Source organism: Myodes glareolus, chromosome 19, assembly GCF_982192425.1.
Source record: "Myodes glareolus chromosome 19, mMyoGla1.1, whole genome shotgun sequence".
Classification (NCBI taxonomy): Eukaryota; Metazoa; Chordata; class Mammalia; order Rodentia; family Cricetidae; genus Myodes; species Myodes glareolus.
In genome coordinates, this window is record NC_142044.1 from 53098184 (window position 1) to 53125432 (window position 27249).

The 27249-nt window shown below is 38.5% G+C and overlaps 1 protein-coding gene across 2 annotated transcripts in view; it reads right to left on the minus strand.

Annotated features, from left to right (window-relative positions):
- Cpne8 (copine 8) overlaps positions 1-23176 on the minus strand; it is a 162408-nt gene extending 139232 nt beyond the window's left edge. For both annotated transcript variants that reach the window (XM_087899191.1, XM_087899190.1), the window contains exons 1-2: positions 23141-23176; positions 1715-1818 (exon numbers count right to left, since the gene is read on the minus strand). The gene's annotated coding sequence lies outside the window, so the exon portion shown is untranslated. The remainder of the gene's footprint in view (positions 1-1714; positions 1819-23140) is intronic.
- Between the last annotated feature and the right edge of the window lie 4073 nt (positions 23177-27249).

Sequence of the window (27249 nt, forward strand, 5' to 3'; positions counted from 1 at the left end):
GCAATCAGTGATACTGCTCCAGGTTACCTGTAGCAGAACAGTCAGTGGCAATGAACATCAATAAATGGTGAAATACATTTTATTCTTACAATAAAAAAAATTATGTAACCCTAGAAATAAATGAAATGTACAGCTATTCTGTGGCATAGAAAAAAGTATGTGAAAACTTAGACAGAAGAAAATATCTGAAAAATTTGTTCCCATTCCCACATACACATCAATGTCTAACTAAGCTCTGATGGTTGACACACTGAACCAATTACAACTTTTTAAATTGAAATAATAGTATTCTTCTCATTCAAATAGTTACATCACCTTACATTTATAATAAATGCTTACTACTTTTAAGTGAAAGAGAATAATATAGATGGATGTGGAAGAGAGAAAGAAAAGGGAAACAGCAAAGAATCAGGGAAAAATAACTTCTTTTACAATAAAGTCAACGTGGAAAAGTTAAGGGCGCACAATGAGAAGAGAAGAAGCATTTCAAAACCAGTTGCAGTAAGTTCTGGACGAGTGGGGCAGTGAGCCGTGCTCACAGGGTCTTCACTGGGTGCTAACAACACTGCAGCCTCCATGGTCAAGGGAGAAGTCACTATTACTCTCCACTTTCATCTTTTCCCCCCCTCATTTGATTATTTGGAAACAAGTTTTGTGAAAACAAAAACTTAATGTGAACATTATAAATTTTGTTTGCTAAATCTGATGAATATTTGATACCCTTTAAAAAAAGCATTACAGATTCTTTACATGGTTTTCATATATTCTGAAATATATTATATATGCATATATATATATATATATTACATAGATTTCAAAGTAAAATAAATACAATTGCTAACAGTAAAGAACTTATTTTATATTAGGAGGGAAATTAGGGTTCTTCCAAATAAGGTGCCAGTTTTTGTTATGAAAAACTATTCTTAAGTACCAATGGGTTTTCACGATTGTTTCAATGATTTGAACAAAGCATTAACCTCTTAAAATATTCTTAATATTCATAAGCATTCATCATTTTGATATATAAAGCAAACACTATATTATATTACACATAGTAAAAAACTGGCTTCATGCTTTCTGTGGACGGGAAGTTGACCTTGGTAACAGTACTTTAATATGCTTGATTCAATATCAATATAGAAAAATATGTAAAATACACAAAAAATGCTAGTTATATCACCTTAGGCCCAGCACTTAAAGGCAGCTCACAACTGTCTGTGCCTCCAGGTTCAGGGTACCTGACACCCTCATCAGGCAAAACACCAATGCACAAATCTTATAAGAAAAAAGTCATATATATCTATGAAGCATCAAGGGCTCAAGGGGAGTCATCATGAGGCAGACATACAGTGGTAGGCTAGCAGGCCATGGGGGGAAGTGAGCCGTCTATCACTAGCCATTATGCTGAACATGTTCTCTTAAAGTACTCTGAGCTTGAAGGTGCCCACTGGAGTATAGGTAGGTTTGAGAGAAAGCCCACATGAATCCCCAACATGACTAAGCTGTCCACTAATCTATTTAAATCATATTTTTAAAACAGTATTAAAAAGGAAAAGTGATATTCAGTACGGCGCTTCAACCTCTGGCCGAACAGAGTAAAGATACCTTCCAATGGAACAGCCAGGTACTCAGGGCAATCTACTCAGTCCAGACTGTGATACTCAGGTAGTCTCTAAAAATCATGTTTAGAACGTCATGTCATAGGAGAACTTACAAGTCAAAACGAAGATTCTCTCTTTCTTCAAAGAAATAGTCCAGAATAAATTTTCTTACAAAATCAGGATTCAAAGTATTATCAATCACTTCAGTTCTTCCAAACTACAGATAAGAAACAGAAAGGTCACAGAGGTTAAAACCAAAGTATCAGTGTCAATGTTCCTTTAAAAAGTGAGCAATAAATACCCAGTTGATTTGATCAACTAAGCCCCAGAGAGAAGTGCCTAAAGAGCAAACCACCCCGGGATGAAATCAATATGAGTTTGGGTTCATTCCAAACTCAGCTACCCTGCATCACACAAATTGCAGTACATCACCCTCTCTTCTGCTAACTGGAAAACCAAATTCTTCTCTAATCTAAAGAATCTATAGCTGGGCAATAGCGGTTCATGTCTTTAAACCCAGCACTTGGGAGGCAGAGGCAGGTGAATCTCTGTGAGTTTGAGTCCAGCCTTGTCTACAAAAGCTAGTTCCCTGGATAGCTAGAACTGTTCCACAGAGAAACCCTGTCTAAAAAAAGAAAGAGAAAAAAAAAATCAAAACCAAAAACCACAAAAAAAGAATCCATGAATACATAAATTTACTTTTTAAAGTAAAAAATTTTCAGAAAGTCAGACAGATAAAATGAATTCTTAAATAGAGGAGCCAAATATCCATAGTTCTTATCCTTGACTTTTATAGGAAACAGCCCTCTCACACAGCAAGTCCTATTAGTCATGTTGAAGAAAGAAGTTTCTTATAATCTATTCCACACTTACAGCACAAACATTGCTTAATCCCATTCAGACCTACCAATCTTTTACACTTCTAAAAATTAGGGAGTACTTCAGCTTAGAAAAATATTTTTCTGCATCTTGAGGGAGTAGAAATCAGGGAACAAAAGTGCACTCTGGTCCCGTTTCCTTTAAGTCTGAAGGCAAGCCTCTAGACAGCGCTCCTGAAAACAGCGCAAATGCACCCATCCCAATAGCTTTCACCCTCAGCTAATGGCCTTCACCTCCAGCTGTCATTTTAATGAGGGCATTTTAACCTTAGCTGTGAATCTATTATGCAATCAAGCAGGCAGGCTGTCTTGCTAGAGAACTTATTTTTATTAACGTTCGAAGTATTATCATTTTAATAGGAAAATGAAGAATCACGCTCATCCATTCAATGTGAACGCCAGGGGCTTTCTTAAACTTTGTGTTCAAATGATTATATAAAATACTTATGAGAAAGTATTTATTTGGGTTCTGGCCAACTAATCTCTCCCTCACAGTGAAACAATTTGCCCCTGGACAATATTTTATATCATGGCTCGTATCACATAGACAAACTCTAATCCAACCATTGCTGCTCGTATATGAAGGGTGCCCCTTCAGAAGGCTTATGTGGCTAACGGTCGTTCTCCAGCTTGTGAGACAATTTTGAAAGGTTTTAGAAAATTCGGGAGGTGAATCTAGTGGACAACTAATGTCACAGGAGACAGAACCTTGGGGACATTTTATTCCATTCCCTTACTTTCTTCATGTGTCCTTTTTATCTGCTTGCTGACTGCCCTGATTTGAAATACCTGCATTGCCTGTCTCCTGGCCACAATGAACAGTAAGCCAAAGAAACGAATTCCTCTCTAGGTTGCTCATGTAAGAAATTTTGATCACAAGAGACGATGTCAAAGAATGGGGCTCTTGCTGTGACTAAGCCTGACACAGGGTACTTAGGCCTTAAGAACCAGGTTGTGGGGGGAACATGGCAGAGTTTGGATATGCCCACTAGAGAAGATTTTGAGTACTGTAAACAAAGCTTAGTGGTGGGAACTCAGAAGACCAGAATACTGATAGACATGTGGATAGTAAAAGTTCTTGTAAGAATTACACTGGAAATTGGACCTGAGGTCATTTCTATTACATCCTAGAACATGATTTATCTACATTTTATCCATGCCATAAATGAGACTGAATTCCAAAATAATGGACTAATTATTTGGGTGGCTAAAATTCTAAGACATCATACACTTGTGCCATAGGATGGTTTCTGATGAGTATTTGAAGCCAGATTTATAGTGAGAGTCAAGAGAGGAAAAAAGGAGAGCAAAACGACTTGGAAAAGCCCTCTTATCAGCAAAGGAGGGAGCTGGAAGCTGAGATTATGCAGAGAATGGCTGCTAAGAAGCAGAGCATCATTCAAAAGAAGCTATGCACCCAAGTATGGTAGAATACGCCTTGAATTCCAGCACCCAGAGGCAGAGAGACCTGCGGCTCTGCGTGAGTCCCGTGCCAGCCAGAACTACATAGTAAGACCCTGTTTCAAAACACCAGAATAAAATAACCCAAACAAAGAAGAAAGCCATTCACTTTGTGTAAGCCCAATAGAAAGGATGCCTAAGGTGAGTCTCAGGAAAAGGCCAGCAGCTGCTCACTGTAGCTTCCAGGATACACAGTTGTAAATTCATTGAAACATGTTTTCTTGAAAAGAGAGAGTCTCCAGGTACATGGTCCATAACAGGCCATCTATGGAGACTCCTCCTGTGTTCAGACAGCCACACACTCAGTAGCAGCTATAGCCATGGTCCAGAAGAATCTGGACTGATATGGGAAGTCCTTCTGTATATGTGTTGCATTTATTGGTTAATGAATAAAGCTGCTTTTGGCCAATGGCTTACCAGAGTAAACCTAGATGGAAAATCCAAACTGAGATGGAGAGAGAAAGAGAGAGAGAGAGAGAGAGAGAGAGAGAGAGAGAGAGAGAGAGAGAGAGAGAGAGAGACTAGGTGAAGTCAGAAAGAAGCCATGGAACCCCCGCAGGTGATAGATGTTGGCTGAAACCTTCCTGGTAGGCCACAACCACGTGGCAGTACACAGGTTAATAGAAACGGGTTACTTTAAGACATAAGAACTAGCTAGCAATATGTTTAATCTATTGGTCAAGCAGTGTTTTAAATAATATAGCTTCTGTGTAATTATTTAGGGTCCAGGCAGTCTGGAAGGAATGAACAGCCTCTGGCTACACTGGACACTCACAGTTCCCCACTTCTGGAGCTAGAACAGTTTCCTAACCAAGTGGAAAGTCTTGAGCTAGTCATGACACTCAAAAAGAACTCCACTGTTATCCATGTTCCCCATTGCCCACCCCTCGTTTGAACTTCAGCCCAAATCTGTACCAACAAGGAAACTAGATGGCAAGAGTGAAGTTTCTGAGTGGAGGTTCCATTGAACTGGCAGTCTACAGTCCATCAACTCAGGAGCCACTAACACCCTAACAGGTCTGGTTCTCATGGGTAGCTGTGGAGCTGAGTATACCCTACTCACTCTACTGAAGATTAACACGCAGATCTTAAAATTCTGGTTTTAGCTAATCATCTATAAATCTGTGTCAATCCATATTCTGACACAGGGCCCTGAAAATTGCTTTGGGGGATGTCAGCCATAGACTTTATGTTTCTAAACTCAGTGCTGGTTTGGAGCCCTTACCTCACTAAGCCTCTCAGCCTATCTGGAGAAGCTGATCACTTCACACTTCCTGAAGCTTGCTTTTCTAGATTTTTGCCTCCATACTTGACTGCATTTTTTGTTGTACTTATACCCTCAGGCATTCAGTTCCTCCTTTACAGAGCATCCTTCTAGGTTCTCACCTCCCATTAGGAACTCTTCTATTAGATGATGCCATTTGTCTTTGTTGTATTCAAGTGTGTCTTCTCTAAAATTCAAGTGTTGTCTCTATCTCCATCCATCGCGATACAAGGGGACTGATCGAATGAGAGCTCACCAAGGCCAGGGACTGAACAAGCATTTGATCAAACTGGATTCTCTGAATGTGGCTGACATGGGGGCTGACTGAGCCCCCAAGGTCCAAATGAAGACTGAGAAGCCATTGACAATGGCACTGGGTCTTGTTTCGTCTGCATGGACTGGCTTTTTGGGATCCTGGCCTGTTTGGATGCTCACCTTCCTGGACCCGGAGGGAGGGGGGAGGAACTTGGATTCCCCACAGGACAGGAAACCCTGACTGCTCTTGGGAATGGTGAGGGAGGAGGAGAGGGAGTGGGGGGAGCGGGAGGGTATTGGGAGGAGGGGAGGAAGTGGAAAGAGTGTTTTCGGATACTTGAATAAACAAAAAAAAAAGAAGAAAATAAAATGCACCAAAAATAAAAAAAAATTTAAAAAAAATTCAAGTGTTGTTATGTAATGCTATAGGTTCGTGAAGTCTTCTCTCCTGAAATGGGGATTAAGTGGGGATATGCCCACTTCCATTTCCTGCCGTGTCCTAATATACCAGGAAGGTCCTCATTAAAAGATACTTTGGTCTTGGATTTCCCAGCCTATAGTGAGAAGAAGTAGTACTTTATAAATGATGCTATCTCTAGTACTATATTATACATTACAAAACAGACTGACTATACATTGGCTTTACAACCAGCCTATTTAATGGTGACTTCTAAATCTAAGTGATCAGCCCAGAGTCACGTTAGTGCAGACAGCTTCTCTTGAGTCACACATCTGACAGACTTACAGGTCCTTCAGAATTTCCATCTAATAATAAGCATCATCCATACCCACTCTAATGTTGGCCATTTGGACTACCTCCTGCCAATAAGCAATTTTACACTCCACTATGGTCCAACCATAAAGGGAAGTGGTCTATAATAGTGACTTCCTTTTAAATCAATCAGTTCCTCTTTTATCACTACTTGTTAAATTACCAATTTTAATCTCAAAGCATATTCCCATGGGTGCACGGAACCATGGGGTTGGCCTGGAATAGCTGCCTTATGTCATAGGTTTCTCAGGACCATGACTCCTGGGTCACAATGTGCCTTCCAGCGCTTTTGAGAGACTGATGCACCCACCTCAGGCCGTGAAGTGTTCAGGATGTTTTGTGTTTCTCTATATGATCCCTTAATAGTCAAGGAACTATGGAAACTTGACAGGACAGTTAGTCTTAGAGATTAATTAGTCTTGTGTACCTTGCATGACTTCCAAACTTCACTGTATCCTGGAAGCTACAATTGTATTGATCCTGGCAATGGCCATTATATTCTGTTTGAAGGTATAAAAACTCTGATTGCTCTCAATAAACTTGGCACAGCTTCGGTTGTGTTGTGGCCACTCCAACTGGCCTGATTTAATTCCTTGCCACCACATCAGATGACTTTGGCCTGGTTGCACACTGTCTCAAGGATTTTGAACTGTTATCTGTCTCTACTTCTGTATTCACTGCAAACTATCCCCTATCCAACAACCAGAGCTGTCCTTAAATAATGTATAAATATTTTGCCATTTCAACAAAGAGACATGATGGTTTCACAGAGAATATTGGATAAACTTTTTGGTCTATACTTAACTCCTCTCAGTGATAATAGCTTTATTCTTAGATTTATTTTATTTAATTTTTGTTTATCTGGTCATGGTTACCTCACTCTATGATGTTTTTCAGTTCTGTCTATTTTCCTGAAATTTTTATTTTTCTTTCAACTCAATAAAATTCAAATATGTATACTGACCTCACCTTCACTATCCACTCCTCTACTGTTTGATACCGGGACTGGTTTCATTTCCTGGCATTAATGAACATTGTTGGACAAGTATCTGTATATGAGGATACAGAAATCTAAGTATGTTACCAGGAGTGGTATAGATGGTTCAGTAGACATATTTTTACATTCTTAAGAATGTTGATTTCCAAAAATGCCACATTGTTTTATACTCCTAAAAATTAAAAGTAAGGGTTCAATTCCCCAAATTCTTGCCAGAATTATAATTTGGTTTCTGATAATAGCTATTTTGACTGGTATGAGACACAGTTTCAGAGTAGTTTTCATTTGAATTTCACCATGTAATTGAGGGTGTTGAAAGCTTTGAAGACATTCACTATTCATTTGTATTTTTCCTTTCAAGAGCTCAGTGGTTAGTATCATGGAGCATTTACTGACTAGACTGTTTGGTTTTTTGATGTTCAGTATTTTAGCTATTTGTCTATTCTACATGTTAACCCCCAGTCAGATGGACATTTGGCAAAGATTTTTCTTCCATAATGAAGGCTGTCTCTTTGCTAGAAAACAATTTCTTTTGATGTATAGAGGTTTTATATTTTCATGAAATTTTGTTTGTTTGTCTTTCTCAGAAAGTCCTTTTTTCTTTTTTATACTTTATTGTTTTTATTAATTAATTTATTTTTACTGTTTTTATTACACAATATACTTTTCTCCACTCTCCTCCCTACCTCCCCTCACCCCTCTACCCTCTTCCATTGCCCCACACTCCCAATTTGCTCGAGAGATCTTGTCTCTTTCTTCTTCCTGTTTGGATCCATGTATGTCTCTCTTAGGGTTCTTTTTGTTGTCTAGGTTCTCTGGGGCTGTGGACTGTAGACTGGTTTTTCTTTGCTTTATGTCTAAAAGAAACTTACAAGTAAGTACATATTTTGTTTGTCTTTCTGGGTCTGGTTTACCTCATGCAATATTTTTTTTCTAGATCCATCCACTTGCCTGCAAATTTTGAGATGTCATTATTATTTTTGCTGTTGACAAATACACATTGTGTAAATGTACCACATATTCTTTCTTCATTCTTTGGTTGAGGGGCATCTAGGTTGTTTCCAGGTTTTGGTTATGACCAATAATGCTGTTATGAACATAGTTAAGCATATGTCCTTGTGGCATGAATGGGTATGTACTCAAAAGTGGTATTTCTGGGTCTTCAACTAGAATTTTTTCCTAATTTTCTAAGAAATTCCCATACTAATTTCCAAAGAAACTGTGCAAGTTTGCACTCCCATCAGCCATAGAGGAGCATTCCCCTTACTCCACATCCTCTCCAGCATAAGTTGTCATCAGTGTTTTTGATCTTTGTCATTCTGACAGGTGTAACATGGAATCTCAGAGTTGTTTTAATTTGCATTTCTCTGATGGCTAACGATGTTGAGCATTTCCTTAGGTGCCTTTCAGCCATTTGAGATTTGTCTGTTGATAGTTCTGTTTAGGGCTATACCCCCTTTTCTATTAGATTATTTGTTCTTTTGATGTCAAGTTTCTTGAGTTCTTTATATATTTTGGAGATCAGTCCTCTGTCTAATGTGGGATTGGTAAAGATCTTTTCCCACTCTGTAGGCTGGCATTTTGTCTTGTTGACTGTGTACTTTGCTTTACAGAAGCTTCTCAGTTTCAGGAAGTTCCATTTATCAACTGTTTCTCTCAATATCTGTGCTACATGGCATCTCTCTGACTCCACCTACTCTCTCACTATATCTCTTCCACGCTGAATATATTCTGCCCAGTCATAAGCTCAAGCAGCTTTTTTATTCATTAACCAATAAAGCAGTATATATACAGAAAGATTTCTCACACAATTTCTCCTTTTCAGTCCAAATACAAAGAAAGGTTTTAATTTAACATTATAAAATTATATGTACAAAACAGTCATCAAGGAAAATTAAAGTTGCAATATTTATATCTATTTTATCTTCTATCATAATGAAGGAAAACTATAATTATAACTATCTATTCTTTAATTTCATCAAAGACTCCAAAAGGATATAATATTACCTATGTTAACAGACAGTACATTGTAAGTAACTTCCAAAACTCTAGATTTAACAAAGACATCTTGCTGCCTGGACAGTCACCCAAAGTTCTTCTGTAACATTGGGACATCTGTCTTCAGCCTATAGGTCTATAGTAACTGGCAGACTTTTCCTTGGAGCAGGAAATTTCAAAGACAATTTTGCCTATATAGCAGTTTGTCAGTCTTTTTTCTGTGTCCTGCAGAATGTCTGACAAACTCTTTCATGAAGAAGGAACCCTGAAGGACTGTCTCACCTTCTTAAGGCAACTTCAGCAATCATTTTTCTGCTGGTCCTGCATGTCCAGTTTATACAACATACCACTGAGCAGTTGAGGCAAGAAAAGTTTCTTGCCCAAATGACTAACCATCTCCGTAAGGAACCCTTGAATGCCTATCATCCTCTTGAAGTAGATTGGTGTTGCCAGGGGCAGATGTGTCTCATTGTCAAGAAAAGTCCTAAGTTCTTAAAAAAAATTTTAAATACCACACTCTGTAGGTCTTAAAAAGGGCTGAAGAATAACTACCCATTTGAAATATATCTCTATATATCTAGAAAACCTAACTAACATGACAAGAAGCTTGATTACTATAGATGAATATCTATTTATTTGTATTTTTTAATTATAAATTACATTTTTAATGAGCATCATAAACACAATACCTTAATCAAGAACAAAAATATACATATAACAAAGATGACCTTACACTTATAACCACTGTGGTGGCACACGCCTTTAATCTCAGCACTCAGGAGGCAGAGACAGGCAGACCTTTGTGAGTTTGAGACCAGCATGGTCTACAAGAGCTAGTTCCAGGACAGTCTCCAAAGCTACAGAGAAACCTTGCCTAAAAAAAACCAAAAAAAAAAAAAATTTGTAACCACTGAACCAAGATCCATACCAATGCAAGGTATTCATCTCTATAGCATATCACCATTAAAATGTAAACAAACATTTGTAAACAATCATTTAGGGAATTTGGGTGTAGCTCTCTCCAAACTGCTTCCTGATTTGTGTTGGGTGAAGTATTTTCTTTTGGGGGGTTCAGAGAGACCCTTTGGGGAATCTTGGTCCATCAAACCATGTTAGTCTGGAAGAAATTCACAGGTTCTAATCCTATGTGGAACCAAAAGAAGAACCTCTTTTCCAAAGCAACATATCCTTAGACCCAAATTTTGAAGTCAAGATACCTTTAAAGTATATATGTTGGTTTAGCTTAGCAGTCTGTACAATGAAATATCTCTGTGTACTTAGCTCATTCTCAATCAAAAAATTCAAAGAAAGCACAATAATATACATAATCCAGATACTCTGTTATATTCTATCTTTACATGGCTTATTTTTCTTACTCTATTACTTTTTCTACAAGTTTAATATTTATTTTATTATCTTTACTCCTTTAACCTATGATTGTCTGTACTCTTATAACTGTCTATACTTTTTCCTCCCTCTCACAAGCCTATGGGCATTTATCCAACACTGTGACCAATTTAGAAGTCTTTTCCATCTGGATTTGTCTTTATTGCATACATATCTGTAATTATTTTTTGACCAGGAGAGCTTTTTCCTTAAATGCTAAGCAGGCACTAGGACCAATTCTGTGACCTTGCCTGAAAGCTCTGCCCAGTCCAATATGGTGGAGGCATGCTCACTGCCTCTGAGAGTCATGCACTCTGCCCCAGCTCCAGGGTCACAGTGGGTCTATGTCACCATTAAGCAATTTGTAACACTCTGCTTACAAACCCCATTTAAGTGTTCAGCTTCCTGAAAGAGCCAGAACTGTTTATGCAACTACCATGAAACAGGAGACTGCCATTGCTTAAAGAAGCCACATGGTTTTTTGCTGCTATTGCTGAATTAGGAAGACCTCTCTTAAGGTAGCTGCCAGCAAACAGAACCTATACAAAAAAAAAGAATGTGAATACCAAGAAGCTTCACTAAACTCTGTCTTTTGTGTCTAGAATTATTTTCCAAGCTCTCTCAAGTTTTATGTTGGCATGCCCCATGTTGGCATGCCAAATTATAGGTAGAGGTTTCTTGTTTGTTTCCTGGCCACCCAGATCTGAAATAATCACACAGAAACTATATTAGTTACAATACTGCCTGGCCTATTAGCTCAGCCTTCTTATTAGCTAACTTTTACATCTCTAATTAACCCATTCCTATTATTTTGTGTTTTACCATGAGGCTTGTGGTTTGCCTCCTGGTAAGGTTCTGGAGCATCTATCTTCTTTTTGCAGCTATATAGCATCTATCTGACTCTGCCTAGTCCCTCGCTATATCTTTTTCAGCCTGACTATATTCTGCCCTGTCATAGGCCAAAGCAGCTTCTTTATTCATTATTCAATAAAAGTAACACATATACAGAAGGACTTCATACACCAAGTGTGGTTGGTTTTATGTTGAGGTTTTTTGATGAATTTTGGACTTGGGTTTTGTGCATGGTGATAGATATGAATCTATTTGCATGTGATATCCAGTTATGTCAGTATCACTTGTTGAATGCTTTCTCTTTTCCATTTTATATTTTTAGCTTCTTTGTCAAAAATCAGGTGTTCATAGGTATGTGGATTGATATTCGGGTCTAGGATATAGTTTCATTGATCTACCTGTCTATTTTGAAGCCAATATTATGCTGTTTTCATGTTAGCTCTATAGTAGATTTTGACGTCAAGGATGGTGATGCCTCCAGAAGTTGTTTTATTGTATAGAATTGCTTTGGCTATCCTGGATTTTTTGTTTTACTATATGAAGTTGAGTATTGTTCTTTTGAGATCTGTGAAGAATTGTGTTGGGATTTTGATGGGCACTGAATCTATAGATTGCTTTTGGTAAGATTGCCATTTTTACTATGTTAATTCTACCTACCCCATTAATCCTACCAAATCAAGGGCATCTTTCCATCTTCTAGTGTCTTCTTCAATTTCTTTCTTTAGTATTTTAAAGTTTTTCATTGTAGAGTTATTTAACTTCCTTGGTTGTTCTTACTCATCTATACATGAATATGTACATGTATACATATACACAAATTTTAGGACACTGTAAATGGCATTGTTCTCTGATTTCTTTCTTCATGTATTAGGCATGGGTACAAAAGAAGGGTATTTATTTTTGCATATTAATTGTGCATCTTACTACTTTGTGTACTGTTCATTAGCTCTAGTCTTATGGTAAAGTCCCTATGGTCTTTTATGTATAGAACCATATCTTATGCAAATAAAGATACTTTGACAGCTTTCCCTCAGTTGCATCATTTTAATTTTATTTTCATGCCATATTTTTCTAGCTAAGACTTCCAACACTATATTGAATAGGTATAAATACCTTAGATTTGCTCATGATATTATTGGGAATGTTTTAAATTTTTCACTGTTTAGTATCGTGATAGTTGTGGATTTATCACCTTTTCTAACTCTCACATCTCCAACCCTTTTATCATCAAGAGATGGTAGATTTTACCAAAAGTCGTTATTTCATCTATTGAGATGATCATTTGGTTTCTAACTGAGTCCACTTATGCAATCAGTTACATTTTTGCTCTACATATGACAAATGGGAACATTAGTTTTCTTCAGTGCAATGACACAGGGTACATGCAGGAAAGGCCCCATGCCTAGGAGTCAGTAGTTGGCCATCGCAAAAGAGAATTCATGGGAGTTTTTGTGCTTTCTGTTTTGCTCTGGTATTTTTTGTCTTATAATTTTTTGTTTATTTGGGTTTTGTTATACATGTTTTTCTTTTCTTTTTTTGCTTTTAGAGAGAGAAAATGAGATTGAGTGGATAGGGAAATGAGGGAGTAGAGGAAAATAAATTTTATTCTGAACATCAGCTATTCTGTATCATTGAAGGATATATACACCTGTTCATAATAATCTATGAAACACTAAAAAAATGCTTACAAGTGGCATCATATGGACTCAACATATTATATTTGAATATATATATGTATATACAATGTATATATGCATGTAATTATAACTTATAAAAAAGAGCCAATGAGTTTAAAGGAGATTGGGAAGGGATATATGGGAGGGCTTAAAGAGAGGAAAGGGAATAGATGAATGTTGTAATTAAAATACTATTTTAAAAATAGAATGTATATGCCTGCTTAAAATAATTTGTAGCAGAATCAATATACACAAGTATATATTGTTCAGCCTGTTCCCATAATAATACAGTATTAAATTTTCCCTATCTAATCATTGGGAAATTGTTCTTTTATTTCTCAACTGCAAATTCTTTCAGTTATTTAAAACTAAATAAAAGTTTTTTATTGGAATAAAACATCATTCTTCTCAAACTGTAAGCAGAAAGTCAAGTTTCAAAACAATAAAGTTTTGAAAGTTTTCCTTTAATGATTATGTTTATCAAATAAAGGCCTACTTTTTCTAGAAATGGTGGAAAGAGCATACTAGTCCTTGACTTCTAAATCAACTAATCACTAAAGCGATTCCGAAGAGAAGCACTGGAAATAATATTCAGTGGCTCCTTTTCTGGACATCAGGTAGACCTGCTCTGTTCTGATAGAAATGTTGCCAAGGTGCAGCCCGGGTCAGATGAGGAACTGTAGCATGTAGAGAATTCACCAAAACTAGTACACATTCTGTGATAAGAATCTTTTATTCTTAGTGAGCTGCAGAGGACAAGAGAAATAACAAACTCTGTAGGGCAGACAGACAGACAGCTAGAACAGACTAGTCAGACACATTTAATCAGAAAACTCCATTTAAAACTGCTAACCTTCAGGCAGTGTACAGGGATAGAAGATGTTGATTTCACATAAACACATGCACACACTCACACACACAAGCACATATGAAAGCACACACACACACACACACACACACACACACACACGGACATTTGTGCTCTCTCTCTCTCTCTCTCTCTCAGCTTACACCCTTACACACTTTTACTCTAGAAAGTCAAACTCTGGCCTCATCACAGAATGCATGGTCCTCTTCCTCTGAAGGGAAAAGATAAAGTGGGGTCCTGTTGATCATTGCCCAATGCATTTACTACAAATTCAGTACTCTGAAGCTAATTTACTTCTGAAATGGCAAAGTGAAGATCTGAGCCTTTATTCAGAACTTACATTATCATTGATTAGTGAGTTGTGGCTACAGAGATGCAAAAGGAAAAGCCATATGACTTCCATGTAATAACATTGCTAAAATTTTACCTATGGGACAGTCTTTGGGTTTTTAGAACCTTTTATTTTTAGAAATTAAAGCATTGGCCATCAAAAAATTTCAACCTTCATCATATCACTTTAACTTTCATACATGAAACACAGAGAAGACTAAGCCCCATCCATTTCCAGGTTCCATTATTTTAAAAGTTTTCCTAGAATACTGTATTTCAGGTAATCATATTCTAAATAATAATATTTCCTAGAGTTGTTTCTCAGCAGTCATTTCTAGCTATCAATACTATGATTAGTGTTATAATTTAGCACCTGGAGAAAAACCAATTCACTTAATTCACATGGAGGTTTGAACTGGAGAATACAAGCTTTATTTATTATTTATCAGTTAAATCTTAATTTATGTGTTATACATGTTTTTCAATGAATTGTAAACCCTGAGGTTACATGACTGGAATCTCCAACCAACAGAATAACCAGTCAAATAAAGCTAACATTTTCAATAAAATGCAGTGTTTGGGGATATAAAATGTACAGAAATGAGCTCATAATTTAAAATGTATTATTGTAAAGAGGTTATTATCTAAATTCAATTGATGATGAATTTGAAAAACATGTAATATGGAGAGGCAATGCAAAATGATGGCTAAGACCCTGCAGTATTCATCCCCTACAAATACCCAAGTTGGAAGGCTGTTCACATACCACACTACCTCCTTAAGAGCTAATGATACCAGGTGAGAAATTACAGTGAATGGCTTACAGTGGAAGGAAGAGAAAAGATACAGAAAGCATAAAAGAGGTAAGAAGGAAAAAGTTGGCCAGTGTCTCCCCTTCCACAATTTCAAATAGTGAAAAGCAAGATGCCTCTGAGTTGGAGAAGGGAGAGTGACTTAAATGCAGTCCATAAAGTTAAAATCCAGCAGCAGGCTCACCACTCTGACATCAACAACTATGTAGAGGCCCATCACCTTTCTCCTTTTGCCAATGATCATGGATTGAGTAAGGGAACCCCATTATCTAATAACTGTTTTCCTTGAACCCATCCTCACCTTCAATCCTATGCAGCAAGGATATAGTGGTATTTTATCTGCATTTTAATAAATAAAGCTTATCTGAAGATCAGAATGTAAAGATAGCCACACTAGTCAGCTATACAGGTCAGGCAGAGGTGGCAAATACCTTTAGTCCCAGCAGTCACACTAGTTACCCACAGAGATCAGACAGTGGTGGTGCATGCCTTTAATCCCAGCACTAAAGAGGAAAACAAAATGATACAAGGCAGGATTTCCAAGGATTATTCTCAGTCTGAGATTTGGTGGAGAACAGTGCAGTCTACGGTTCAGTGGATCACCCCGTCAGTCTGAGTATTAGTAGAAGTGAAAACTCTCTAGTGCCTTGGCTGCTTTGCTTTTTTGAACTTCAGCTTCAACCCCAATATCTATCTCTGGGTTTTTACTATTAGTGCTACACAAGGAGAGTAGCAATAATTCAGTGCTGGGATCAACACAGTGAGAACCAATACCTGGCTCTATATCCAGGGCAGAGCTAGTGGATGGAGCCTCCAGACCTGCCATCTGTGGCATCTTCTTCCATGAGAAGCTTGTGTGCCGGTGGGTCAGACTCAAGTTTCCGTTCACATCATTGCCAACTCTAAAATAGGTTTGTTGCACACTCCCCTGTCTAATCTGATGCTGTGACATTCAGATGTGACCCAGTTTTATATCAGTCTTGAGGGCAAAGGACTGTCTTCATCACCCTTCCCCAACCTCAGGTCATGACAGTTATCCTCAAGAGTGTTAACAGCAGAGGTCTAGATTTGCCACAGAGGGCTGATACTTCAAAGTGCTAGTGAGACACACTCACATTTTGTCCCGTATTGCTTCCAGTTGCAGTTTCGGCTATGGTACACTGCCAAGACTATAGATCCTTGTGACAATGGAATTAGGGCATGTCCAAGTTTGGTGTCTCCTCTGGTGAACAAGAGCCAGACTTCTTTGCACCAGCTCAAACTTGACTTACTAACCACACTGTAGGGCAAGGTAAATGCATAGGCTATTGCCTAGGAATTCAAGATGGGCTGAAGAAAGCTAACACTGAGTAGCCCCAGTCACAAGCCAGTGTCTGCAGTTGGGACTTTTGGAAGAGGACCACCATCAATGGGAGACGGCACTCCAGTCTATCAGACTTCTCTTCTCCTCAGACTTTATGGCTCCAGTGATCTTGGGTCATGAATCTATGTCACATCCAGTAACAGGATGGATCTTGGCCAAATCTGATGCTGTGTAGTACTTAGTGGGCTGGACTGTAGGCTGTGGCAGAGTTTGGTGATTGTTGTGGCTGTATGCGTGGCATAGAACTCTGCAGCTGATCTCACCACTATCTGGACATTTAAAGTTATTACCACAGGCTTGAAATTTTATAAGGATTGAGGGCCTACCCTGGACCCAAGGAGAAGCTCGTAAGGTCAGACTACTCATTTTAGCTTCTACCCTAGCAACCCAATACTTAGTGAACAACACTCAATCACAGGTCTGGGACAAATCTGAACTTTGGCCACTCTCTAGTGCTAAAACAACCATTACACAGACTGTCAGCAAAGATGGATTGAGACACAACTTAAGAGTCTCGGAAAAAATAAGCAGAGAGTAGAGTGCTTGCGTTCCTAGTAAAATAGGCATAGATAACACCAGATTACAATGACTAGAACGTCCCTAAATCTTGAATGTGCAGAAAATGCATCCGACTACAATATTAAGGAACTTTCTGGGAATCATGTCATCTAACCGTTAAAACAAGGTGAAAGAAACAATGGAACAATACCTGTATGGGGAAAATCTTGAAGAGTTTAATCAACCATTGTAAAGAAACTCAACATGGTTCAAGAGAAAACAAAAAAATGACTCAATGCACCAATAAAGAAACTTGAGAGATGGAGGAAATTAAAAGAAAAAAAAAGCTACCAAATTACTGAACTGAAAGACAGATGGAGTAAAAGTAAACTGATAGAAGATACTGCTAACACAGATTAACCAGAGAGAAAACCAGTGGACTGAAAGGCAGGCTATTTGAAAACACACAGAGGGATAAAGAGAAAAGAGGAGAAAGAGTTAGCTAAAGTATGGGAATGTGATGACAGCATCAGAAAGCAGATATTCAGGAAATTGGGGGCTCTAGAGGGATGGGACATTGGGTGAGAGAAGGAAGATCTGTCAAGGAGATGTTAACAGGTTACAGAATGTCAAAGGTCATCAAGAGTTCTATCTGCCTCTGTCTCCTAAGTGTTGGGATTAAAGGTGTGTGCCACCACACCCAACTACTCTCTTTTTTTCTTTTTTCTTTTAAGGACTTTATTCTTTTCTTCCCCGAAGCCTACATATATTTTTAAACACACAGTAAATCATTTAGAGGTATTCTTCATCTTTGAATCTATCTTTACTGTATATCTCTGTTTTTCTGACCACATGAGTCTTTAATTTGCTAAGGGATATGGCTAGGATTAAAGCTGTGTCTTTGATGGCTGGATCCAGACCATTCCTTAGCTTTTTTCTGTGAGTCTAGCCTCATAGAAGAGGTACTGGCCAAAGACATATTTATTGCCACAGCTCTATAGTGTTTCAAGGTTCCTGCCACCACCAAAAAGCATGAGGCCAGATTTTCATCAATACCATTTAAGTGTTTCATGGCAGGACCTCTTAAAAGAGCTGCAAGAGGAATCAGGAAGCCTCTCTTAAATGAGAGCACTTGCTTCCAGCAAGCAGAGCCCACCTGAGAAAGTGCTGTTATCAAGAAGTCTTGCTTTACTCTATTCTATCTAGAATAACTTCCCAAGCTCTCTCTGGCTTTTAAGTAGTTTTGATCAGCCCCACGTTGGCACACCATTCTGTTGACTGAGGTTTCTGTCATGCCCACTTCGTTAAGTCCCAAACAAATCACACAGAGGTCTACATTAATTATAAACTGATTGACCTAGTATCTCTGGCCTCTCATTAACTCTTATAGCTTATATTAGCCCATAAATCTTGTCAGTGATAGCCACATGGCTTGGTACCTTTTTCGGCAAGGCAGTCACATCTTGCTTGCTCTGTGTCTGGCTTCCTCTCTGTCTGGGTGATGACTTCAGACTGAAGTTTTCCTCTTTCCAGAATTCTTGTTGTCTCACCTATACTTCCTGCCTGGCTACTGACCAATCAGCATTTATTTAAAATACAAGTGACGAGGTACAGACCATTGTCCCACAGCAACATAGGTCCCTCAGTGTCAGCACTTTAACTTCACGGCTTCCAAAATAGAGAGAGAGAGAAATCTTTTCCTCATACTTTATCTAAACTTTGGTGTTCTTTTGTGGAAAAACAAGCAAGCTAAGGCAAGAGTGCCTTCTAGTCTTCATCCATGGTTTCTAACACTCCAGGACAACTCTGGGTCCTGTTTCTCAATATCTTCTCCACTTCTTTTGGGTTTGCATATTGCCATTGAAAGTGGTTTCCTGTAACCACTGTTTCCTATTCTCCCAAAGGTAAACAGCAGAATAACAGAATATACTATTATGTCTCAGCATTTTATTTTAATAATAATTTACTATTCATAAATAGTAAGCCTTGGTTTCATATATGGTTTTGGGTTTGTGGTTTTTTTTTTAATTTAGAATAAAGCTTAAAAATATCACAACCTACACCCAATCACCCAATGACAGGAAATTTCTTTACCTTTATAAAATCAGAATGTAATAGCTAGAAGTGGATAAGAAGTGTGCACAAAAGAGTAGTTTAATAGCAAACGTTCCCAGCAGCCAGGGTTCAAAGTACCACTCTAGATTAATAAGCAAGTATCACTGGTCAAGTTTCTTATCCATTTGGCCTTCTGTTTCCTATTACAATGATTATAATACCCCATATCTCTTCAGTTTGTTGTAAAAATCAAATTAGCAAATAAGTGGGAATGACTTTAAATAATCATGATCCATTGTTATGGTAAAAGAGCTTGCGAGTTACATAAAAATATTTGACTTCACTGATTAGGCAATAAAAAAAAAGCATGAGACTGTTTTTAACCAAGGGAAACTTTGAATTTAATATCCAACAAGAACAAAGAACACTCTGATACAATTCTGAGCATTTTATACCATTATTCCTCAAATTCCTCTTATCTAATGAATTTTCTGACTGTGACATCACTATGGAACTTGCATTGCCTAAGTGTCTGGTTCTGCACTTACCATGGTTTTTTTTTTTTTTTTTTTTTTTTTTTTTTTTTTTTACTGGCTACTGAAGCACAGAATGCTTCAGCCCCCCAGAGCCTGGCACCTATGTTCTATTAAGAGTTCTATGCTGCATTGAGCAGGACATGGAAAGGGAGAACTGAGCAAATGACTAGGAGATCACATGGCTTTTGAGGAGGATCAAATGCATAACCAAATAAAAGAATGAGAGACAGCAGGGCCAGACTTTAGAGGATGTTGCAACAAGGAAAACAAAAGACAATCTGTGAGGTTGGAGAGATGGCTTACTGGGTAAAAGAACTTGTTGTGCAAGCATGAGGATCCCAGTGCAAATCCCAGAAAATGCAGGAAAAAGCCAAGTGTGCCCACATGCCTGTAACCCCAGAACTGGGGAGCGAAGTGGTAGGTCCCAGAGGTTCACTAGCCCAGGCAAAATATTCAGCTTCTGGCTCAGTCAGGACAATATATATATATTATATATTGCATATATATATACATGATGTCCTCTTGTGGTCTCCTCATGCGCAGACACATATGCCTGCGTACACACACACACACACACACACACAAACACACACACACACACAATGTGAATTTAAAATGTAGTGAAGCAGTAAGTCTTTACATTGCTTTACTTTGTTTGTCAAGGAGAATTTATACTTATGGATGACCAATTAAATGATAAGGTTTCAGGAAACAAGTTAGAACAATTGAAAAAAATGTTATTAGCCATAGTTACGCAAGCTATGCAGCAGGCATGAGAAAATGGTAATGACTCGACATTTAGATAAGAGTAATTTTGAGGTAAATATGAAAGACCCATATGAGCCTATGATGGCCATCTCATTCAAGCCACCACAAGGTCACTGGAAGTATGCTGTTGAACTTTAATCCTCTCCTAACCTTCTTTTCCTTCCTGGAAATGAGGTGCATAGCTCTGAATTACCACTCATTTCTGCCAGTGGATACTGCTTCAGCCAAGGAAGTAATGTTAACCTGTCATGGACTCAATTCTCTCCAACTGTCAAAGTGAACTTTTGTATTGCTAAAATGGTTATCTCAAACATGCATTTGTCACAAGAACAGGATGTTGGTTGGTATGGAATGATGGCACCCAGAAGTGGAGTGGTCTTGGCTGCTGTTGTATGTTAATCTGGGCAAGCATGCAGAAGGGACTAATGGAATGAGTTTTAAAAATCCTGAAATTCTACAAGCAGAGCTGTAATGGTTGGCGTAGAGTTGAGTACAGCTAGGAGCATGGACAGTGATGTTCTGCTGGTGAAGTTTCAGACGGAAAGCAGAATGCCTCTGGGAAATGGGCCAAGGCCTTCCCTCTTATTCCATGCCAACTAACCAATTTGAGGCTTTTTGTCCATGTTATAAGACACCGTGGTGCTTTGAACTTGATGATAATAGATTCGCTTGTCTCGCAAAGACAATTTCAAGACAACAAAGCATACGGATCTCGGCGTGGGTATCACTGGATGCTTTTAGTCAAAGAGTCTGGATCAAAGTGAAGAAAGCAACAAGACTGAGAAATTCTGCAGCATGGCTAGAAAAAAAAAGGCACGGGCACAGTTAGGTAAGTAAGACCAGCAGAAGCAAGAAAGAACTGAATTCCCTGCACACACAGGGAGGAGGCACGTTGTGAGAGTCTCTGCTCCCACCAACCACAGTTCCAGAGGGCTGAGCTGAAGATTTGGTTTGAACATTCACATCAGAAGAGAGAGCTCTTGCCTGCTTCACTCACAGGACCTACTAAAGAATCATCCCCACAAGTTTAGCCATCCTTGAAGAGTTCATTACACAGTTTGAGCAGGACCGATAGCTTAAGATGTAAGGAAACTTGAGTGTCCTCTATATCATCCTGCTTTTACAGGTAGACAGAATATAAGACCTGAAAGAGGGTCATAAATTTTTCCCATGCAGATGTCAAAGGAATACCGGGCCAACTGGTTCAGAATCCCAGCAAGCAGCCCCTGACGGATGAATGCGTGGAGCTGAAGTCTCCGTGGAGATTCTAGAAGGCGCTTGGGTGCTTGCAGTGCTGCTTGGGAATACTGCAAGCAAAGGTAGTTCAAGGGGCCGGTCAGAGCAACTGCAACCAAGGAGACCATAGAGTGTAGGGTTGCACAAGCCTTCAGTACACATCTGGTGCCAGGGTGCTACAGGTGCCACAGTGGGGTATTATGGATTCTTCCCTGCTGAGTGTCCTTAGCTCTCATTCCTTTCTGTGGCCTGACTTCTCCCCATGTCTATGCCTGGTACGTGTGTTAACTTTGCAGGGCTCACACTTCATTTTGCCTGTGTCGCAGACTTCCAAGCAGCACTGAAATAATCAAGGTATTGTGACTCTTATGTGTAGAGTAAATGTGCTGTGCATTTCGAGACAGCCATGAAATTTGAGGGGTGGAGAATCAGGGATGAAATACTATAAGTTTAATATTACCCCAAAGCACAAACATTGAAGAGTTCATTTCTAAAGTGTTACTTTGGGAATGATATCCAGTCTGAAGAGAGATCCTGAAGTCTCTAGCGGTTTGACCTTCAACAGCCCCAGCCCCTCCTCACTCCTCTTGGCTTCCTGGCAATAGGAAAATTTGACCTCCTACTAGGTGTTACTGCAACCAAAACAAAAGAGCTAACCAAGCATGGTCTGAACTTCTAAAACTGCAACCGAAAAGAAATGGTTTTTCTTTATAAGTACGTTGTGTTGGATATTTATTATAATAATAAAAAGCTTCCTAAAATATATGTGCAAGAACCTGCTGCTTGGCATCACACTGACAACCCCTCTTTAGCAATAGTTATACTATTTGAGTTATTTATTCCCCATTTGAGTATAAACTACATCGATCTATTCTTACCTGGCTACCTGACTATTGAGAAAATTGATAAGGTAACTAGTGAAAATCAGTCTGTGGCAACAAGTAGGAAAACTTAAAATTGCCCTAAGGAAGTCTAGTCACATTACGTGACCCCATTTAAATGATCTGCTGCCTTTCATAAAATTAAAAAGGAAGAAGAAAAGCACAGACCAGGAGGAAAGTGAAAGACCCACCTCTGCTCATCTTCTCTCTAAATGCAGAGATGATTGAGAAAATGAGACCATTGAAATCTCTCCTCCTCTTTGCTTTTGCTCATTGAACAATGCATAGTTATGGAAAGAAATTGGGTTTCTATTTTATTTACCAAACAATAATATACTTACTAACAAAAAAAAGCAAGGTGATATTTGGCAGTAAGCACCCTACTTATGATCCTTTTGTGTGGCATTTTATGAAAACTCAACCACCAGCTTCTAAAAGTAAGATTAATTCCACAAACATAATGTCAAATCAACTGGGCAAGTCTGGAATGCTTCATGGGAATCTCATGAGTGAAACATCCAGTAAACTCAAACAATAAGAAATTAAGGTCTTTAAGTTGAGAAAGACTTAAAGTCAATGAACACAGGTAAGCTTCTCTAAGATAAAGATGCTGTACCTCTGCACAGTAACTTTGAAAGCAATGGTTTTCTTACCTCTCTCCATTCTTTGTTTCCAACTGCTTGTATATATAAGACACAAACTACAAAAGATGAAAAAACACATACTTATGTAAATGTCTGGCACAAATGTACATGATTTCTATTTTAACTCTCCAAAAGCTATATCAAAACCACATGCTTAATTTCCTATCTTGCATGGAAATCACCAAAAAAAAATCATTCATTGCTTAAAGTTATTTCAAAGAATCAGAAAACAAACTATGCCAATCTTCAAATTGTACTATGAATGCATTTTAGCATATAGAGAATATTATCATTGTTTGATAATGTCTTTAGATTACACTACAGATGTAGGTAAATTTTAAAATCTACTTCAGTAATTTTAAATATCAGGGCTTCAGCAGGTGTGGAAACCTTTGTTTTAAGATACTTAAATGGTCCAAAGCAACCTCAGAAGTGACACCCTGAGTCAAACATGCTCTGCATTTATATCTGTTACCCATCATCACTGTTTGTAAACTTGTAAGTATTCTACTGTTTGATAAAGTCTAAAACAATGAAACTAAAGACTTTATATAAATAATTGTAGGTTAAGAAGAGTCTTATCACTTGTCAAATGAGGCACAAGGATTTTTTTGTACAAAAATGCCAATGTCTTTTCTCATTTCAAAAACAAACATATAATAGAAATAGTAGGTTACACATAATTTTTGAATGATTAAGTAAAATAATTAATATTTCACTTACTTGGATCAGACTTAGAAAATGTGTCTCTATCAAGAAGATTTCTGTTAAATAAAACAGAGAACATTAATTACAAAACCAAACAGATTTACACAAGCTCACAAAACATGAATATGTAAACGTATGCATAGAGTTAAATGTAAATTTTCTAAAGTCTTGCTTCTCTAATTCAGATTGGTTCTCAATGGACGAGAGATGAGGTGACTCTTGTCCTTGTCCTGCATTACCATTATTGACATGACTCTCCATGTTGTGGAATCGGAATATCTATGCAGATGTCACTACTCCATGGACACTCCCCAAACTGAAATGTGGATCAGTTGCTAAGACACACTTAAGGACTCAGAGTTGTGACCCTATAAATGCATACAACAGCATGCAGCAGGTACCCCTTCTACTGGCACTTCTCAGCCTTGAAGGGTTGTTGCAAACAAGCTTTTAGTCTGGAAATTTCTGCTGAACACACAAGCCTTGTTTAAGCATTCTTTCTAGAAGGAAGAAATATCAAGCAACTAGATAAACATAACACAATTGCTGATTTCATTTTTTTGCATGTGTTTTCATGCCTATAACAGAATAATGTGAAACCAGAAAATGAACAAGGGGATATCTCATTATCTTCAACAACAATAGTACAATCACATACACTATTCTCTAAAAATAATACTGGATTACCATTTAAAAATTAAGTTCAGGTGCAAACTTGTACAACCACATTGGAAATCAGTGTGGCGGTTTCTCAGAAAATTGGGAACCAACTTATCTCAGGATCCAGCAATACCACTCTTGGGCATATACCAAAAAGATGCTCAATCATACTACAAAGACATTTGTTCAATGATGTTCATAGCAGCATTATTTATAAAAGCCAGAACCTGGAAACAACCTAGATGCCCCTCAACCAAAGAATTGATTTTAAATGTAGCACATTTACACATTAAGGTACCACTCAGTTGTAAAAAAAAAAAAAATGACATCTTGAATTTTGCATGTAAATGGATGGAACTAGAAAACACCATCCTGAGTGAGGTAATCAGATTTAAAAAGATGAATACAATATGTACTCACTCACTAGTGGATAGCTATAAAAAAAGAACTATTGGGCCCATAGTTCATGACCCTAGAGAAGCTAAGTAACAAGGTGAACCCAAAGAAAAACATATATAGATGCACCTGAAAAGTTGAAATAGACAAGATCACCTGACAAAATTGAGGACTTAGGAGTTGGAATAGAAGGAAGGGTGGAAGGGAAAGAGGAGGGGAGAAGGGGAGGGATGAGGAGAATTTGAGGGAACAGGATAGTTGAGATGGAGGAAAAACAGAGATGAGATCAAGGAAAGAGATATTTTGATTGAGGGAGCCATTTGGGGGCTAGAAAGAAACCTGGCATTACAGAAATTCTCAGGAATCCACAAGGATGACACCAGCTAAGACCTTAAGCAATAGAGGAAAGGGTGCCCAAACTGGCCTTGCCCTGTAGTAAGACTGATGAATATCTTAAATATCACCGTAGAACCTTCATCCAGCAACTAATGGAAACAGAGGCAGAGACCTGCATTGGAGCAATGGACTGAGCTTCCAAAGTCCAGTTGAAAAGTGGGAGGAATGAGAATAGGAGCAAAAAGGTCAAGACCATGATGGGTTCACCCACTGAAACAGTCTACCTGAGCTAATGGGAGCTCTCAACACCAGCTGGACTGGGATGACATAGGAAGGACCAAACTAGTCCCTCTGAATGTGGGTGACAGTTGCATGACTGGGGCAGACTGAGGAGCCACTGTCAGAGGAACTCGGATTTATCCCTACTGCTTGTACTGGCTTTTTTGGAACCTATTCTCTTTGGATGGATACCTTGCTCAGCCTAGATATAGTAGGGAGGGCCTTCGACCTTCCCCAAAGCAATGTGCCTTACCCTTTCTGAAGAATGAATGGGGCAGGAGGGTGGGGTAAGTGGAGGGGAATGAGAAGAGAGGAGGGAATGGGAACTTGGATTGGTATACACAATGAAAAATGATAGTTTGTTTTCTTTTTTAAGAAAATAAATAAAAACAAAAATACAAAAAAAAATAAGTAAGGGCGCTGGGAAGATGACTGAGTCAGTACTGCTTACTACACAAATCTGAGGATCTGAGGTCAGGGCCCCACCACACACACACACACACACACACACACACACATGTGTATCAAAAGCAGGAAGTACATCACGTGCCCAGCCCAGGGAAAGCAGGTGGGAGGGTCCCTGAAGCTCAAGGACCAGGTAGTCCTTCTGAATCAGCAAATTTCTGGCCCTGTGAGAGAACTTGTCTACATAAGTAAGATAAAGAACAATGGAGGAAGTGTTGATCTGTGGCTTACACACACACACACACACACACACACACACACACCACATCCACACACATCCACACACACATCCACACACATAGAACACATTCACACACACATACACACAGACACACACAGACATACAACACATACACACATACACATACATACACACAGGGAGAGAAAGAGAGGGAGGGGGAGGGAGAGAGGCAGTGCACCTACACAAACAATACAAACACCCACCAAAACACAAGAGTTTGTTCACACCAGCCTGATATAATCCCTCTTACTTCAATTCTTCAAAGCTACCACTTCCACGGACATCATCACTGAGAAAACAAAGAGAGTCAACTGAACTGTACTATGCAGGAGGCAGCCTGAAACCACACCTTGAAGTATTCCTAAAAACAAAAGAGCAGAAATATTTGCACTTGGATTTATTCAGGTTTGAAAAGGGCTATGCTACACAGAAATCAAATGAAAACAATCCTTTCTGTCCCTCATGCAGACTCCCAGACTCCAGCAGTGGTTGGCAAATTGTAATTCAAAACATTTCCATTTGAGGAGGTTCTACGATATTACATTTGCAAAGGTAGTTTTCCACTTAGTAATAATTCTCTGGCCCTTTCACTGGCTCCAACTTCTGCTCATTAAGATTCTAAAATAATGTTCATTAAGCTGTTCCTTTCAGAGTTCATGAAAACAGAGAGTACAAAACACTAGGGGGGTTGAGACTCGAAAGTATGCTAGATATGTATCCTGAGGACTATAATACAGTTCCAGTGCCTTGCTCATGTAAGACTAACTACAATCTTAAATTAAAAAATCAAATAAATTTTCACCAGCAAGATTAATGTGGTCAATCACTGACTATTCAACACTGTGTCTTCTAGGCATGCGAATCCTAAAACACAATATTAAGGTAAAAAAAAATACATCATGTAGCACAACCACAACCAGGATGGCACAGCCACCATAAGAATACATTAGTGATGGGCATGAGTCCCTTGGTGGTCACCAAGTGCTTGCTAATTAGACTGAAGACATGTTTAACAGGTGGGAAATCATGCCTG